Source organism: Trachypithecus francoisi, unplaced genomic scaffold, assembly GCF_009764315.1.
Source record: "Trachypithecus francoisi isolate TF-2019V2 unplaced genomic scaffold, Tfra_2.0 Lachesis_group10, whole genome shotgun sequence".
NCBI classification, from domain to species: domain Eukaryota; kingdom Metazoa; phylum Chordata; class Mammalia; order Primates; family Cercopithecidae; genus Trachypithecus; species Trachypithecus francoisi.
The window spans coordinates 35,135,022-35,151,261 of record NW_022681455.1 but is presented as its reverse complement, the minus strand read 5'-3'; the positions used below and the strand labels follow the sequence as shown (position 1 = coordinate 35,151,261).

The 16,240-nt window shown below is 46.6% G+C and overlaps 1 protein-coding gene and 1 long non-coding RNA gene across 2 annotated transcripts in view; one reads left to right on the top strand and one right to left on the bottom strand.

Moving 5' to 3' along the window:
• LOC117087098 overlaps positions 1–8,997 on the top strand; it is a 61,008-nt gene extending 52,011 nt beyond the window's left edge. Inside the window, exon 3 of the long non-coding RNA XR_004438677.1 lies at positions 7,826–8,997. This is a non-coding gene — a long non-coding RNA (uncharacterized LOC117087098). The remainder of the gene's footprint in view (positions 1–7,825) is intronic.
• The window catches only part of SCUBE3 (signal peptide, CUB domain and EGF like domain containing 3), a 61,440-nt gene extending 46,098 nt beyond the window's left edge, over positions 1–15,342 (bottom strand). Inside the window, exon 1 of the mRNA XM_033216898.1 lies at positions 15,159–15,342. The gene's annotated coding sequence lies outside the window, so the exon portion shown is untranslated. The remainder of the gene's footprint in view (positions 1–15,158) is intronic.
• Between the last annotated feature and the right edge of the window lie 898 nt (positions 15,343–16,240).

Sequence of the window (16,240 nt, the reverse complement as noted above, 5' to 3'; positions counted from 1 at the left end):
AAATAGGTGGACAGCACGTAGTGGGGCATTATGGCTCCAGGCACCACCAATATGTCAATGACCACCAAATCTATATCCCTAACCCCATTTTTCTCCTAGCTCTAATTCTGTATGTTCAATTTGCAGATCTATAGCTCTAGCTCCCTCCTCTCCTTCCTATCTAGTCCTACATTTCCACCTACTTATAGATACTTCCGATGATATTTTTCAAGACCTCAAGCTGAACCTACCCCCAGTTGAACTCATGCCTCACAACACTCTCCCCTGACCTGTCCTCTTCCCATGATCTCCATCTTGAGGTTAATGGCTCATAACCTAGTCAGTGGCCCCATTTGGATTCCTCAGAGTCCTAAGGACAATCCTCCTCCTGATCCCTCTTGCTGCTGCCACAGTTCAGGTACTTCCTGTGTCTGCTGTGGGCCACTGCCTGACAGAGCTAAGTTCTAGCTGCCTGGCACAGTGTATGTGGCCTTCTGTGCCAGTCCTGAGCCTTTCTTTCCAATGACATTTCATGGTTGTCTTCTGACTTCACCATCACTACACCCTAGCTACACCATGCCTGGCACGCACCATATTCTTGTCAGCTGGAGAACTACTGCCCTTTAAAATCTTGTAGTGGCTCATGCCTTTAATCCCAGTGTTTTGGGAGGTTGAGGCAGGAGGATGACTTGAGGCCAGAAGTTCAAGACCAGCCCAGGCAACATAATGAAACCCCGTCTCTACAAAAAATTCAAAAATTAGCTGAAGTGGTGATGTGCACCTGTAGTCCTAGCTACTCAGAGGCTGAGGTAGAAGGACTGCTTGAACCCAGGAGTTGGAGGCTACAGTGAGCTGTGATCTCACCACTGCTCTCAAGCCTGGGCTACATAATGAGACCCTGTTAAAAATAAAAATAAAAAAGATCCAGCTTCCATGGTACCTTGGTGGGGAAGTGTTTTTACTGCCCCAGCAGACTCGGAGCTCAGTGGTCCTTGAAACCTATCCCAGTGATGGCCCTGGCTATCGGTAATGGTCTGTTTACCTTCCACTAGTTCTATCAAACCTTTGAGGGCAAGACCCATTTGGGTCACCTCTGTATCCCCAGCTCTAAGCATATGCCTGGCAGATAGTTGTGTTCAGGGAATTATTTATTGAATAGCTGAAAGAATGAAGGAAGGGTGAGCTCACACAAACCCTAGAGGAGAAGTGAAGCATTCCCTGACCTTGTCTCCCTGCCTCCAACCAGTCTGAGGATGCTTCAGGTTTCCTGGAGGACCTAGGGCAGCAGAGGGCAGAAGGGCAGTGAAACCCCCACTGAAGAAAGCCCATGGACACACAGGGGGCCTAGGAGAGGACTCCTGCTAGAGACTTTCAGGGTCTGGAAGACACAGATGCATATCTGGAACCTTCCAAGCCAGCGCTCAGGATATACCCAAAGGTCTGAAGAATTGGGTAATGGCAGCCTAGATAAAGCAGCCAGAGGTAGGAGAATGGGCAAGAAGGAGCCTGAGTGGTCAGAGGGCTGGGGCCAGAGCAGATGAAAGGGGTCTATAGGCAGCTCTCATATGAACTCTGGGAGGCAGGTCCGGGAAGGAGAACCCTAGGTGAGGCCACTTGAAGGTCCCTGGGGGATTCTCTGCCACCTCATCAAAGATCTTTCTGACTGATGCTTAACATTCCATTATTGGAGAATCACTCCTTTGAGCTAAACCTTATGTTCTTTGGCCCCAAATACAAATATTCCTGTGAGAGAGGGTGACAGCCTTTGCCAGTTAAAACTTTAGTTATCAGTTGACACCCTAACAAATGTGTTGTGAATATCAGAGGAGGGGGCTGTAGGAACACTCATAAGGAACTTCCTAATTTGGTTAAGAGGTGGCTTGCTTTCCCTCCCCCTACCCTATTCTTTATGCCTATCCTCTCTTAGATCCCCACTGGATTCCCTCCTCAGAGGAAAAGATGGAGAGGTGGAGAAGGACCACTTCATCTACCAATACCACTCCTATGCATATCCTGGATTAAGGAAAAGATAGGTGGAAGTATTGGGGCAAAGTTCAAGGTATCCATGAACCAACTTCAAGTAGACCATAGAGCAAATTGTTGTAAAACAAAACTCAGTTACCCAATAGCTTCTATTACATTTTCAGAGAAGAGCTCCCATTAGGCTGAAAATCATTCTAGGAGAAACTGAAAACCTGCAATAAGGAAGGATCATTGGAATGTTTGCCAGCTATGTGCTTGTGCTGAGTGTTGATATCCTTACAGAATTTTGCCTCCCTTTTGCAGCAAGAGGCTCTCTTCGTCATGCCACGTCTCCACTTCCCAGCCAACTTGGCAAAGCTGAGGAACATCACAGTCAGGCTGAGATTCCTTGGTGCCCTGCTCTGGTCCTGCAAAATGTAGTCTGTAGGAAGCTGCAGTATGCTGGAGAAGAACGGGCTCTTCCCTGGGCCCCTGACCCGGACTCAGCGATGTTCCACCTCTTGATCAGTGTAAGGGCTACTGAGGAGGGAGAGGAGCTCATTCTTTTTTTTTTTTTTTTTTTTTTTTTTGAGACGGAGTTTCACTCTTGTTGCCCAGGCCGGGGTGCAATGGTACGATCTTAGCTCACCGCAACCTCCGCCTCCCAGGTTCAAGCGATTCTCCTGCCTCAGCCTTCTGAGTAGCTGGGATTACAGGCATGCGCCACCACGCCCAGCTAATTTTGTATTTTTAGTAGAGATGGGATTTCTTCATGTTGGTCAGGCTGGTCTTGAACTCCCGACCTCAGGTGATCCACCCGCCTCGGCCTCCCAAAGTGCTGGGATTACAGCTGTAAGCCACTGCACCCAGCCCAAGAGGAACTCATTCTAATCCTTTTCTGTCTTCACCCACTGTCCCCAGTCCCCGGTCCAATGCTGGGATTGATTGAGAAATTTGGTGGCTTCTCTTTGGTAGATCCAAATTGTAATGCCACCTTTTACCAGTAGGTGCCGCCATCTAACATACCATCTTTCAGCCTTGGTGAAGTCCTGAAGCCAGACCTCTGGGAGTCTGTCTACTCAGGGAACTCACTGCCTCCAACAAATTTGCAAATAAAATTATTATATATGAAATAGGCCCACACTGGTGAAATTAAGATGTGGAATTAATTGTATGTGTATTTCTTTATAACCACAGACTCAGTGTTTAACGTTTGACATATATTGTGCACTTACTATGTACCAGGGACTTAAAGGATATGGGGATTCAAAGATGACATGGTTTCTCCTTTTAAGTTTATAATTTGGTAAGAGAAATTCACATCTAAGTCATTGGAATATAAGGCAGAATGTGGTAAATGTCCAAATATGGAGGTGCCAACATAAAATTCTAATGAGGGCATAAACAGCACAGATTAATTCCAGCTGGAAGCAGGAGGACGACTCAGTGGAGGAGGAAAGGGTTTAAAGCTGACCTCAAAGAATATATGGAATTCTCATACAGGGAGTTGGGTGAAGAGAGTGAGGGCTTTCCAGGTGGCAGGAACAACGTGAGCAAAGACTTAGAGAGGAGAATGTCTTCAGGGAATTAGTAATGTGGCTCAATTAGAGACAAGTATTTCAGAGAGTGTGGAGGAAGATCTGAAGGGTGGGATGGGGCCAGACAATGAAGAGCCTGTTGCCGTCAGATGCTAAGTGACTGACAGTGTTGCATAGGCTCCAGGAACCCGGCGACTTTACAGCAAAGTAGCAGCATGGCGGGCTCGGCTTCATGAATTAGCTTTATGTGTGCTGCAGGATTTCTTCAATGTGTTGATTTTTAGTGAATTTATTTCATCATGGATGCAGGAAGAGAACAGAAAGAAAAAGGGGAAGAAAGGACATAAAAAGAAGTGGGCTGGGCACGGTGGCTCACGTCTATAATCCCAGCGGATCATGAGGTCAGGAGATCAAGACCATCCTGGCTAACATGGTGAAACCCTGTCTCTACTAAAAATACAAAAAATTAGCTGGGCTTGGTGGCGCACGCCTGTAGTCCCAGCTACTCGGGAGGCTGAGGCAGGAGAATGGTGTGAACCCGGGAGGCAGAGCTTGCAGTGAGCCGAGATTGGGCCACTGCACTCCAGCCTGGGCGACAGAGCAAGACTCTGTCTCAAAAAAACAAACAAAAAAGAAGTGACAGGGAGGGAAATAATGGACAGAAGGAAAAGAGAGATGGAGAAGGAAGAGAGAGAAAGAGAAGAAGGCAGCCCTGGAGGAGGCAAGGCAGAAACGCCCTCTGGCTTCTTGCCCTGGCCAACCACAGAGGACAATGTGAGGCGAGTTTGGTGATGTGTTTTCTGCTGGCCCTGTTTGTTTTTCATTTTTCTGGTTTTGGACAGATCTGGGGTGAAGGAAGAGGGGGACAGGGTTGTGGCTGGCATTGACAGTGGTCCTTGGGCTGGGCTCTGGGCTGGTGGGATCCTTCAGTGGGGGCTTATGGGCATTGGAGCTGAACTTTTGAAGTCCCTGGGAGGGGGCCTCTTTGTAGGTGTCCAGAGCCAGGTGACCTTCCTCAAGCCTGGAGATGGTTTGCCCTAAGCTCTTTGTCTCTGTCTTTCCTGACCCTGGCAAGAAAGAATTAGTCCTTGAGGCCTGGGCTCCTTGCCTGTGTAGCCAGGATGTCGTGCTGGGCTGGGGTGCCCATGGGGGTAGCAAGAGCAGCTGCTTCCAGATTGGCGCTGGGGAACGCAGGGAAAGTCCATGAGAGCCAGACTGCTCCCCGGCCCCGATGATGAGTCTGGCTTTCTCTCCCATCCCATGGCCCTTGGAAGCCAACCTAACAAGCTCTATTAAAGTTAATGAAACGCAATGATTCCTCTGTTTGCTCGGTTACAACTCATTACGAGTTGCTCTTGCTTGCTCAGCTCTTGCATGCTCAGCTCTTGCAGAGGAGATTCATTTGAGTAGCCAGGGCCTGGCCTTTGTCCCCCTAATTTTTATTGGCCCATTAACAAGATCAGATACTTTGGCTGACCAGGAGTTTCTAGTACCCAAGTCCCAACAAACCCTATTGGGTGGAGTTTCAGGCAACCTTTTGAGTCTAAATTAGCCTAAAAACATGCTGTTGCCCTTCCTCCCTCTGTTGCTTCCCTATATCCAAACTCAGTTTTATTTGTAGGTACAGTAGGAGTATGCAGAGTTTTCAGAAGTTAGGAGATGCTTTTCCAGCCTCTTTAAAATGTATCTCAACCCACTGATTTAGAGAAGTTCCCTAGTAAGAGCTCCAGCTCCTTTGGTTTAAGGGCTTTCCTCCCCCATTTAAATGGAAATGTACTGAACATTGTTAGTCATTTATACTTTGGTGTGAATTAGTTCATATTGTCACTTTAAGGGGATTTGGGAGTCTCCTAAATTGTATACAAACTTTTGTCCACACTATTCATTCTTCCAGAGAAAGGTTTTCTATAGCTTTCTTCAAAATTTCCGTAACCGCCCTCCCCCCGCACACACACGTACACATGCACACACGCACTCCCTCTCTCTCTCAAAAGGTTAACAACCTCTATGTTAGTAGAAGATTGGGCCATAACTGGAATTACAGAAGACAAACTCTCCTTCCTTCATCATCTGCTTGGCCAGTTCTGCCTCTAAGGAGGGACCTTCCCCTCGTCCTTAAGTTCCTTATCCACAGACCTCCCATTGTCACCACAGCTCAATCATATGCTTCCCAAATCTTAAAACCAACCTCAAGTTGGTGGGGAGGAGTCAAGAGGAGAGCCCTTGAACTCTATGTTGATTTACATGCTGAGGCTGTAAATGATAGGTTTACATGCTGGTGTAAATACTCATAAACTCACAGTAAGTGCAGGGCATCACATGCTTTCAGTGTCTAGATCCTCTGCAGCCCGTATAGGCCTGGCATTCTCAAGGTCAGGGAGGAGAGCACCGAGTTGGCAGCAGCTAGCATGACAGGAGCCAACTGTGACTATGGAGGAAAAGGGCGTGCTTGGAGTTGGTCTCTAAACCCTCATCCTCTCCTATACAGCAGGTGGCTTCTGCACAGTGATACCTTGGCATGACTCCCCCTGCTCCTCAGCCAGCCTGACTGTTCTTTTGGGTTAAAGCATTGTCTCCAGAAGGTCCCTGTTAAAATGCAAAGGGGCTTCTTGCAGGGTGACTTGGGCTGGTTGGCTGACTGGCTGTCACTCAACAGAAAGCGGAGACCCCAGATCAGGGAGGTTAAAGTTTGGGAGAAAGGTTCAGGTGGGTCAATACTATAGCTACATGAAATTGATTTAAATGACTTTCCAGGTGCTCTCCCTAATTCCACTCTTGGGGGCTGAGAATCTATCCTTCATATGGCAGCCAGAGTCATTTTAAAGCTGGGCCATACAACCTCAACATGATAGATATTTGTTGGGGGGCCATCCTATGCTTGTAGCATATTTAGCAGCATCCCTGGCCTCTACCCACTAGGTGCCAGTAGCACTCCCTCCCCAAGTTGCGACAGCCAAAAATGTCTCCAGACATTGATAAATGTACCCTGGGGGAGGGAAGTGAAATCATACCTCCATCTCCCCTTCCCCCTGCCCCACTGAGAATCTCCATCATAAAGTATAAGTCAGCCCATGTTACTCCCTGATCAAAAATCCTACCATGTCTTCTCATTGTTCTGAGCATGAAATCCAGTTGTTTGGCCCAGCTTTCAAGGCCTTGTGTAGTCCAGCCTTGCCTCCCTCTCCTGCCCCACCTTGTACCCCTCTGCTGTCATCTACCATCACCCTTTAGCCACACAACCCTTTTTGACATACCTAGATAAACCAAGCTCTTTCTTGGACAGGGTGGAAGATGGAGAGATATGGACAGATTTGGAGTAAGTTTCAGAGGCCCTAATTTCTTTGGATTTTACTGGGAGGCCTTTTCTTTTTTTTTTTTTTTTTTGAGATGGAGTTTAACTTGTCGCCCAGGCTGGAGTACAATGGCGTGATCTCGGCTCACTGCAACGTCCGCCTCCTGGGTTCAAGCAATTCTCCTGACTCAGCCTCCTGAGTAGCGGGGATTACAAGCGCCTGCCACCATGCCCGACTAATTTTTGCATTTTTTAGTAGAGATGGGGTTTCACCATGTTGGCTGGGCTGGTCTTGAACTCCTGACCTCAGGTAATCCACCCGTCTCGGCCTCCCAAAGGGCTGGGATTACAAGCGTGAGCCACTGTGCCGGCCTAGGGAGGTCTTTTCATATGCGCTTATGACAACTTGTAAATATTTAACTTACTGAGTTATTTACTTTTGTTTTTCCCTTCTCCCCAACAAGAATGTAAGCTCCGTTAGAGCAGGGACCATGTCTGACTTTTCACTATTGTGTCCTCATCATCTCCCGTACTGCCTGCACATGGTAGGTCCTCAGTGATCACCTGTGGAATGAATGAATAAGGGTGGCAGGAGTTCAGAGAGGGAGAGGGACTCTTCTGGAAGGGTAAGGGAAGATTTCCTGGGCACGCTGAGGCTTGAAGCTTGGGTAGGAGGTGGGGAGGGTAATCTGGGACAGAATTTAGGGGATGGAAGAAGCAAGGGCCTAAAGAATTTCACAGTGGCCCAAATGTACTGCAATGAACCCAGGTGACATACAGGCAGCAGGAACTTGTCATGAGGCAGAACAAGTCTGATGTGAATATGATTCTCAGTCTGAGTGGGTCAAAGGGGGTGAAGTAGTTGAGTTCCCTAAGTTGTTGGGGAAGTCGGGAGGGAAATCAGTTAGGCTAGAGCCTAGCAAAACCAGGGCCAAACCAAGGAGGGTTTGATTGCTGAGACTGGAGTGTGGAATTGGCTGAGCCACTGAAAGGTGATGATTATTCCTCACCTGGTATCTGATGTTGCTGACCTTGACTTCTCTGATCCCCTCAGATCCCCAGAACCAGCTCTGTGATCATAAGTGAAGTCAAGGGACTGACCAGATACATGAACCTAGATCTCTGCAAAGAGCCCTGGGACCCAAATGGGAGAGGTCCAGGGCCTGGTTCCATCTTCCCTCCCTCTCTTGATGTGTGGCCCTGCTCAAGGCGTTGGACTGCAGTGGACCTCCATGTCCTTCTTTTGGAAAACAGAGTTAACAATACCTGCCCCGTTCAGAGGAGAAATGAGGTCATGTTTGTGCAGCATTGTGAGCTCACTGGAGACAATGAGTGTATTCTTCTTAACAGTAACAATAATAATCATTACTGCAAATCTAACCAGTAAATATATCTCCTCAAAGCTGGAGTTGGCCCCTCAGTAGGATAGCAATTAAAGTTTTTCAAAAAATCTCTAGGTGGGGGAATTTTCTGGCTGCATTTTGATCTCTGGGGTTTGCAGAGTTGATATCATTGTGGGAGGGAGAGAGGCCTGCAGCAATCATTCATCTCAATTCCATTCAGTTGTACTTTTCGTATCTCTCTTGTCCTTGAGTTCTACCCAATGGGTTTTGCAATTTCTCATCCTCCATTAGTCCTGAGGGAAAGAAGTCCCTAAATTCCCCATCTCCACACTCACCCACTGTCCCATTCACTGACATAAATAGTGACCTGGCTACTGGAGATCCTGGGCATTCGAGCATTGGCCACAAACTATCCTGCAAAGAAAGTGATCTGTCTTGAGTACTTGATTCTCTTTTCTGCTCATCCCACTTAGTGTGCCAGTGATTCCCAAGCTGAGCTGTGCATTCAAAGCCCCCAGGAGTGGGTCCATGGATTATCAAGTGATTCTAATTTAGCCATCCCAGCACCTGTCTGAATTTGAGAATTGCAAGGTTTTCAACCATTAGTTGTGAAATGTGTGTACAAGGAGCAGAGTGGATATACAAAGGTCTTTGTTGCAGTTTGGGTCAAGCTGGCAAAAGACCGTCTCTCCTGCTACAATCCACAAAATGACAGAAAAACTCTTGGAACAAATAAAATAGTAAATCCAATATTGTGTGATAAAACAAGAGAGAACCATCAGCAGATCAGAAATGTTGGATCTCTGAGAAAGATAAACAGCATCAAAGCTATAAAGAGGCCGGGCGTGGTGGCTCACGCCTGTAATCCCAGAACTTTGGGAGGCCAAGGTGGGCAGATCACTTGAGATCAGGAGTTCAAGACCAGCCTGGCCAACATGGCGAAACCCCATCTCTACTAAAAATACAAAAAAAATTAGCCAGGCATGGTGGCATGCGCCTGTAATCCCAGCTACCCAGGAGACTGAGGCAGGAGAATTGCTTGAATGCAGGAGGTGGAGGTTGCAGTTAGCCAAGATCGTGCCACTGCACTCCAGCCTGGGTGACAGAGTGAGATTCTGTTTCAGGAAAAAAAAAAAAAAAAAAGCTATAAAGAAGTAAAACTGGGAGGAAACCACAGCTAATACATGCAGGAGAAGACTTGTATGGAGAAAAGAGTGGTTTGGGGGTCTCCAAACCTGAGTCAACAGACTCAAAGAAACCAGAGGAGGTTCCAGGGGTATTCCTGAACACCAGTGTTCAACAGCTAGCAGCAGTGGATTTGCCCCAAGGTGCTGGGCTAGAGAGGTGAGCAATACTCCAAGTAGCTACTGACACTCTGGGAGAGGAATAGGGAGCACTCAGCCAGGAGAAAGGCTGTCTGCAGGTCACTCACCTCTCTCCCACTCCCTGTAGCAGAGACAGGCTACAGTGAACAGAAAGCTGGCAAATTAAGGATGAGCAGAACATCAATAATCACCAAAAATTTAATGAAAAATATAACCATGACAGGGCGTAGCTCCAAGCCAATATTGTCCAATAGAACTTTCTGTAATGATGGAAATGTTCTATATTTGAGCTGTCCAATATGTAGCCCTTTAAAAGAATCAGGAGTCTAAGAAATTTAAAAATTGATCATTGAAATTCAGAACTCAGTAGATGGTCTAGATAGGTTTAATGATCAGGAAGACTGACCTGAGAAAGTCTCCTTAAGCACAGTAAAAAAGACAAAAAGATAGAAATTCTGAGAGAAAAAATTAAGAACCATCTGTGGGATTGGCATTACAGAAAGCTAGAACTTCAGAGAATAGAAGCGGGAAAATAATTAAAGAACTAACAAAAGAAAATTTCCCAATTGCTGAAGAAAGAAGTTAATCATTAGCTTGACCTTTCCCAGGGAAAAAGACTCACACCTAGACATATTGTAGTAAAACTTCATAACAACAAAAATAAAGAAAAAAATCCAAGGAGCTTCTGGAGAGAAAAAAAGCAGGTCTTCAATAGAATAATATTAAATTGGCATCAGACTGGATGTTAAAAGACAATGAAATATAATCTTCAAGGCCCTGAAGGGAAATGAAGTATTCAAGTGGGAGGAAAAAATTAAGATTTTTTTTTTTGTTTTACAAGAAGAAAGTTTGCCACCCTCGTATTCCTTAAAGAATTTCCAGAGGAGGTGCTTCAGTAGAAAAATAGTGAATTCAGGAAAGAGGAAGACGTGGGATGCCGAAACTGTGATGAACAAAGAAACTAGTAAAACTTTTAGTGAAGTCTGAGTAATTATTGAGGCATAATGTAAACATTTTAAAAACAACAATTTGGAGCAATAATCTACCCAGATGATCTCAACTTGGGAGGTGGCAGGTAGGGGAGGAGGAGGAAAGTTAAATAATGCTACGGGAGAAAAAGTTCCTGATCAGCTCTAGTCATTTATAGAAAACTAGAAGTTAAAGGATTCATATGCCTCAGAGGGTATGGAAGAAAAAAAAAATAGGATTCATATTTGAAGGTAATCAGCAGAAGATGGAGAATTGGAAAATCAACTTCTAAATCAATAGAGCAAGTTAAAAAGATGGGGAAGAGGGCAAAGAAAACTTGATCAGTCTAACAAAAAGTAGGGAAAGAGGAAAAAAATAATAAGAAAAGGTAAAGAGGAAGCATAAAATAAAATGATAGGCTAAGTCTAAAAATATCATTAATAATACATGAGAAAAGAGAAAATTCCCCATTAAAGGGCAAAATCCCTCCATACATATGCTTTTTACAGAGATATATTGAAACTGACAAGATCATTTTGAGTATGAACAGATGGGGGAAATAAACAAATAATAACAAAAAGAAAGGAAGTACATTAGTATCAGACAAAATGAAATCCAAAGACAAAAAGCATTAAAAGAAACAAAGAAAGGCTGGGCATGGTGGTTCACGCCTATAATCCCAGCACTTTAGGAGGCTGAGGTGGGCGGATCACTTGAGGTCAGGAGTTCAAGACCAGCCTGGCCAACATGGTGAAACCCATCTCTCCTAAAAATACACGCCTGTAGTCCCAGCTACTTGGAAGGCTGAGGTGGAAGGATTGCTTGAGGTTGGGAAGCAGAGGTTGCAGTGAGCTGAGATTGCACCACTGCACTCCAGCCTTAAAAAAAAAAAAAACACAAACAAACAAACAAGGAGATATATTGGTAAAAATTACAATCTTCCAAACACATACAATTTCCATGATTCTTTAGGCACCTAACAACCCAGCTTCAAAATATATAAAGCAAACACTGATGCAAACAAAGGAGAAATGAACAAATCTATGGCTATGGATGAAAGTTTTAATAGAGCTATCTCAGAAATCTGTGGATCAAGTAGGCAAAAGTCATAATGAAAATAATAGAGGATTTGAGTGACACAATTAATCAACTTTAATAAATATTTTATCCAACAAATTGAGAGACTTTTTCTTCAAATACACTTTTAGCATTCACAAAAAGAAATACTCAAAAAAATTATGGAAACGATATTACATCAGCCATTTTCTCTGTCTATAATACATGAACATAAGAAAATAGCCCCAAAATGCTGGAGTGTGATTGCACTCCATATTTACCTGGAAAGGTAAACTAATTTACAGGAAATTCCCTGGAACCCAAAGCCTGGCTTATCTCTGCTACAGCTTAGCTCTGGGGTGTACTTATGAGTTTAAGTCTCACATATGAATGTCACCTTCATGATATCCCAGTAGGGAGAACATTATCTCTGCTCCCAGTAGTACTCAGCCTGGTATTTAAAGCCCAGCCCCCACAATCAAACCCCAGTCTTTCCTTTTTCACCTCTCCTGCTTCTCCAACATGCAAAATGCCATAAGCTCTTGGTACACTCACCACCTCTTGGGTATTCCCAGGATATCTGGGAGGCTATACTCTTGGTCCATGACACTCATTCAATTGCTTAACTCGTCCCCCATTACTTAACTCTTCCATCTCTGTAAATCTCACCTTCTCAAACAGCAAACTATGGCTCAAGGGTCAAATCTGGCCTGACTCCTATTTTAATAAATAAAGTTTTATTGGAACACAGTCACATCCATTCACTTACATAATGCTAATGGCTACTTTCCCCATAGTTGAGTAGTTACAACAAGATAATATGGCCTGTAAAACCCCAAATATTTACTATATATGGCCCTTTATAGAAAAACTGCTGTGTAGAGATATTTTCTTCTTGAGGTCACCTACCAAGCTGGGGCACAAGAAGAACCCTTATTGCTCACTATATGATGAATAAAAAATAACTGGTTAAAGGACTGGGTGAGGTGGCTTACACCTGTAATCCTAGTATTTTGGGAGGCTGAGGTGGATGGATTGCCAGAGCTCCGGAGTTCGAGATCAGCCTGGGCAACACAGGGAAACCCCATCTCTACTAAAATACAAAAATTCACTGGGCGTGGCTGTGTGTGCCTGTAATCCCAGTTACTGGGGAGGCTGAGGCAGAAGAATTGCTTGAACCTGGGAGGCAGAGATTGCAGTGAGTCGAGATCATGCTACTGCACTCCAGCCTGGGCAACAGAGGGAGACTCAGTCTCAAAAGAAACAAACAAGCGAACAAACAAACAAAAACTGGTAAAGAATTGCCTGTGCAGGAAATAGCAAGGATGCTCATTGTGCCTCAAGAACACTGTCATGGGGAAAGAGGAGGCAATGTGAGCAGATAGATATCACTTTGCCGAAGTGGCAGGAAAGCAGGCTTTGGAGCTGGCCGACTTGGGTTTGATTTCTAGTGTGGCCACTTTGTAGCTGTATGACTTTAGGCGGATTTTATGCCCTCTCTGAATTCTCTGTAAACTATGAATGATAAAATCTACCTCTAGGATAGTTCAAGTCTCAAAAAATAATGAACAGAAAACACCTAAATCTAGAAGCCCTAATAAATGGTCGTTCTTTTTCATGGTAGACACAGAGTCTGTTCCAGGATTGGTCTCCAATTACTCCAGGCCAGTTTCAAATGCCCTCATCCAACCCTCACAAGGCATAAGTTTTTTATCTGGGTGGCCCTCCCTGTAGAAGACCACCACTTCTCCACTCCTTTCTTTCCATGGCTTCCCATGGCTTCCTTCCTTAGCCTTCCACGTTCCACACTAGTTGTTATCCAGCCCCAACCTCCCTGACTTCGCCATTCCCTCACCGTAGCACTTAAACTCTTCCTTACTCTGTTTTTGTTTCTGTTTTTCCTTGAGACAGAGTCTTGCTCTTTCACCCAGGGTGGAGTGTGATGGCATGATCTCAGCTCACTGCAGCCTCTGCCTCCCGGGTTTAAGCAATTCTCCTGCCTCAGCCTCCTGAGTAGCTGAAATTACAGGCACCTGCCACCACATCCGGCTTATTTTTGTATTTTTAGTAGAGACGGGATTTCACCATGTTGGTCAGGCTAGTCTCGAACTTCTGACCTCATGATCCACCTGCCTCGGCTTCCCAAAGTGCTGCGATTGCAGGCGTGAGCCACTGTGCCTGGTTGACCCTGCTTTAAATGTCATTATTGACTTCCTGGAATCATTCTCTGGGCGTTTCCTATGAACCCAGATACCTGTCCACACCAATTTGTCCCCACCAGGGGTCTAGTGAGCCCTTGAGGGCTGGTCACTTGATTTGACAACAGTGGACAGGGGCAGGCAATAGGCAGGCTCAGCCTTGCTCTGGGCTGAGTGAGCACAAACCCATTGGGCACTGCATCCTCATTCCAAGCCACCCCAGCCAGCTTTGCCTGCCTGGCGTCCCAGGGCTTGAAATTTCTGCCACCAGAGAGGCATTGCTTTGTGATTATTTTTATCCTCAAGATATTCCTCTGTTAAAATACAGGTAATTCCTAGAAGGAGGCCAACTGTGTCCAAGATCTTATCTTGAGTCACCGCCTGTGGGGATATTAACCTTTCAATGGTCAGCTAATCCCTGGGTTGTTGCAGCCTCAAATGAGATCATATAGCTGAAAATGATTTCAACATTATGAAGAAAAATATATCAGCAAAGGATTATTCTCAGTCAGTGTTGGAAGGTATTCGCAATTGTCTCCCCACTTATTGAAAGCGGCATTTGAAACAGGCCCCCAAAGAGTGAATCTCTAGTGATGGAATTCCAGACCACAAAGTAAGTCAAAGACATTTATGGTGCCAGGGGCAGGTACTTTCCCACTCAAAGCCTGCTGCCTAGGTGGCCACCAAGTCAGCCACTGCTCGAATTCTAGGCCAGTTCTGAACACTGGAGTCTTGGAGCAAAGAAGGGGCTGTTGATGTGACTGAGCTGTTGAGTCCAGGGGCACAGAACCAGGAAGTCTTGGAAGCCTCTCATTTTACAGATGAGGAAATTGAGGCCCACAGAGAGAAAGTTGCTCACCCATCCAAAGTCAGGGAGCCTAAAGAGAAAATTACGCCTGTGCCGAAATAGCTGGGATGCGACTGGGGGCCAGGAGAGGGCCAAAGACAGGAGAGGGCTGACCTCTCTCAGGGGCTGTCCCTATGCACACCCAGCACAGATGGACAGAGGACTCCACTCAGCCTCTCATTCAGCCCTCCTCCCCCATTGCCCCACCCCCACCTCCCAGTGCAACCAACCTCTCCTTGCCTGGGGCCACTCTACGAATAGAGGCCTCCCATCCAGGCCCTTGGCCCACAGAGAGAAAGTCCGAAACAATGCCTCTAAACTGAAAACATTTTTGTCTTTCTCCACAGAACAATGGCCATTAACAGGCATGGAACTGGAGCAGAAATGGAATGAACCCTAGGGGCCTGGGAGCCTGGAGGGGTGTAGGAGTGGGGAGGGGACTGGGGAGACAGGCGGCAGAGGAAAGCGCCTGCCCCCCCTCCCCGTCTCCTCCCATCACCCCCTGTACCCCTGTCCCTAATGAGGTGCTTCTGGCAGCACCTGACTTGTCCATTGCAAACACCACTTGACCCCCGGCCCCTGACACTCTCGTGAGGTTCTGAGGGGCTGTACACATGCCTCCCACCCCAGCCATGCCCTGGGCACTCACCACACACCAGGAAGGCCAGGAGCTGCAGGAGGGGGACGGCTTAAAACAGCCCCACCAACACCCCAAAGTGGGTCTCCCAGTTCCCCGGGAAGGCCTGGATGCCCTGCTGAAGGGTGAGCAGGGCCATGTGGGTGACCTGGAGGACCCAATTCCCTGGCCATGGGAACCCCCAGCCTGGGCTCTCTTTGGGGGTAGCTGAGACAACGAGCCCCCACCTAGAGCAGGAGATGACGCATTTTTTCTGTGGCCACAAGCCACTTTGACGGGTCCGCCCCACTGGGGAGCAGCCGAAACCTCATCCCACCCAGCGCGGCCTTTGTCTGCACTACATATTTGTCTTATTTGGAAGATTTTTGTGGGTTTTCCCGTCTTTCTCCAGCGCTCACTGCCCTGAGGGGGACAAAGGCAATGGCGGAGCTGAGGGAAGGGAGTGAGAGGCATTCTTGGGGCGCTGTGCCTGGTGGTCTGCAGCACATTTGGGGGTGCGAGAGAAATCCGCCCCACACACCCGTGGCACCCCAGTGATGCCCTGGCCCCAGGCCACACTCTGGGCCTTGCCTGTCCTCTGTGGACTTGTGCTCCTCCTGGTCCTCCCAGGGCTGTTTCCTCTGCATCTTCTCTCAGCCTCCTCAACTCGTTCACCAATACTCCTGTTTATTCCCTCATGTTCCATCCTTCCGGCCAGCTTGGCACCTCATCATTTCCTACCTCCCCCATCGCGGGAGCCTCCACTTTCTTTCTACCTGTCTGAATTCTGAAGACTCTCCCAGGGCTTGTTCCCCGATCTTGCCTCCTCCTGGGAGCCTCGCTGGATTACTCTAGTGCTTGGCAGGATCGCCTCCTTCTGAAATCTAAAAGTTTGTGTTTTCTATCCTTTCTGTGATTCTAAACACACCCTGCCCCTATACCACCTGCCCAGCTAGACAGAGGCCAGAGGCCATGACTTTTGTTCCTTGGCCTCCAAGTCCTATCCTGCCTTGTACAAAGCAATTGCTCAACTAATATTTGTTGGTTTGCGGCTTCTTAAGGGCTACCTATGAGATTATCAACAAATTAGAGAATTTCAGTGATGGAAGGGACCT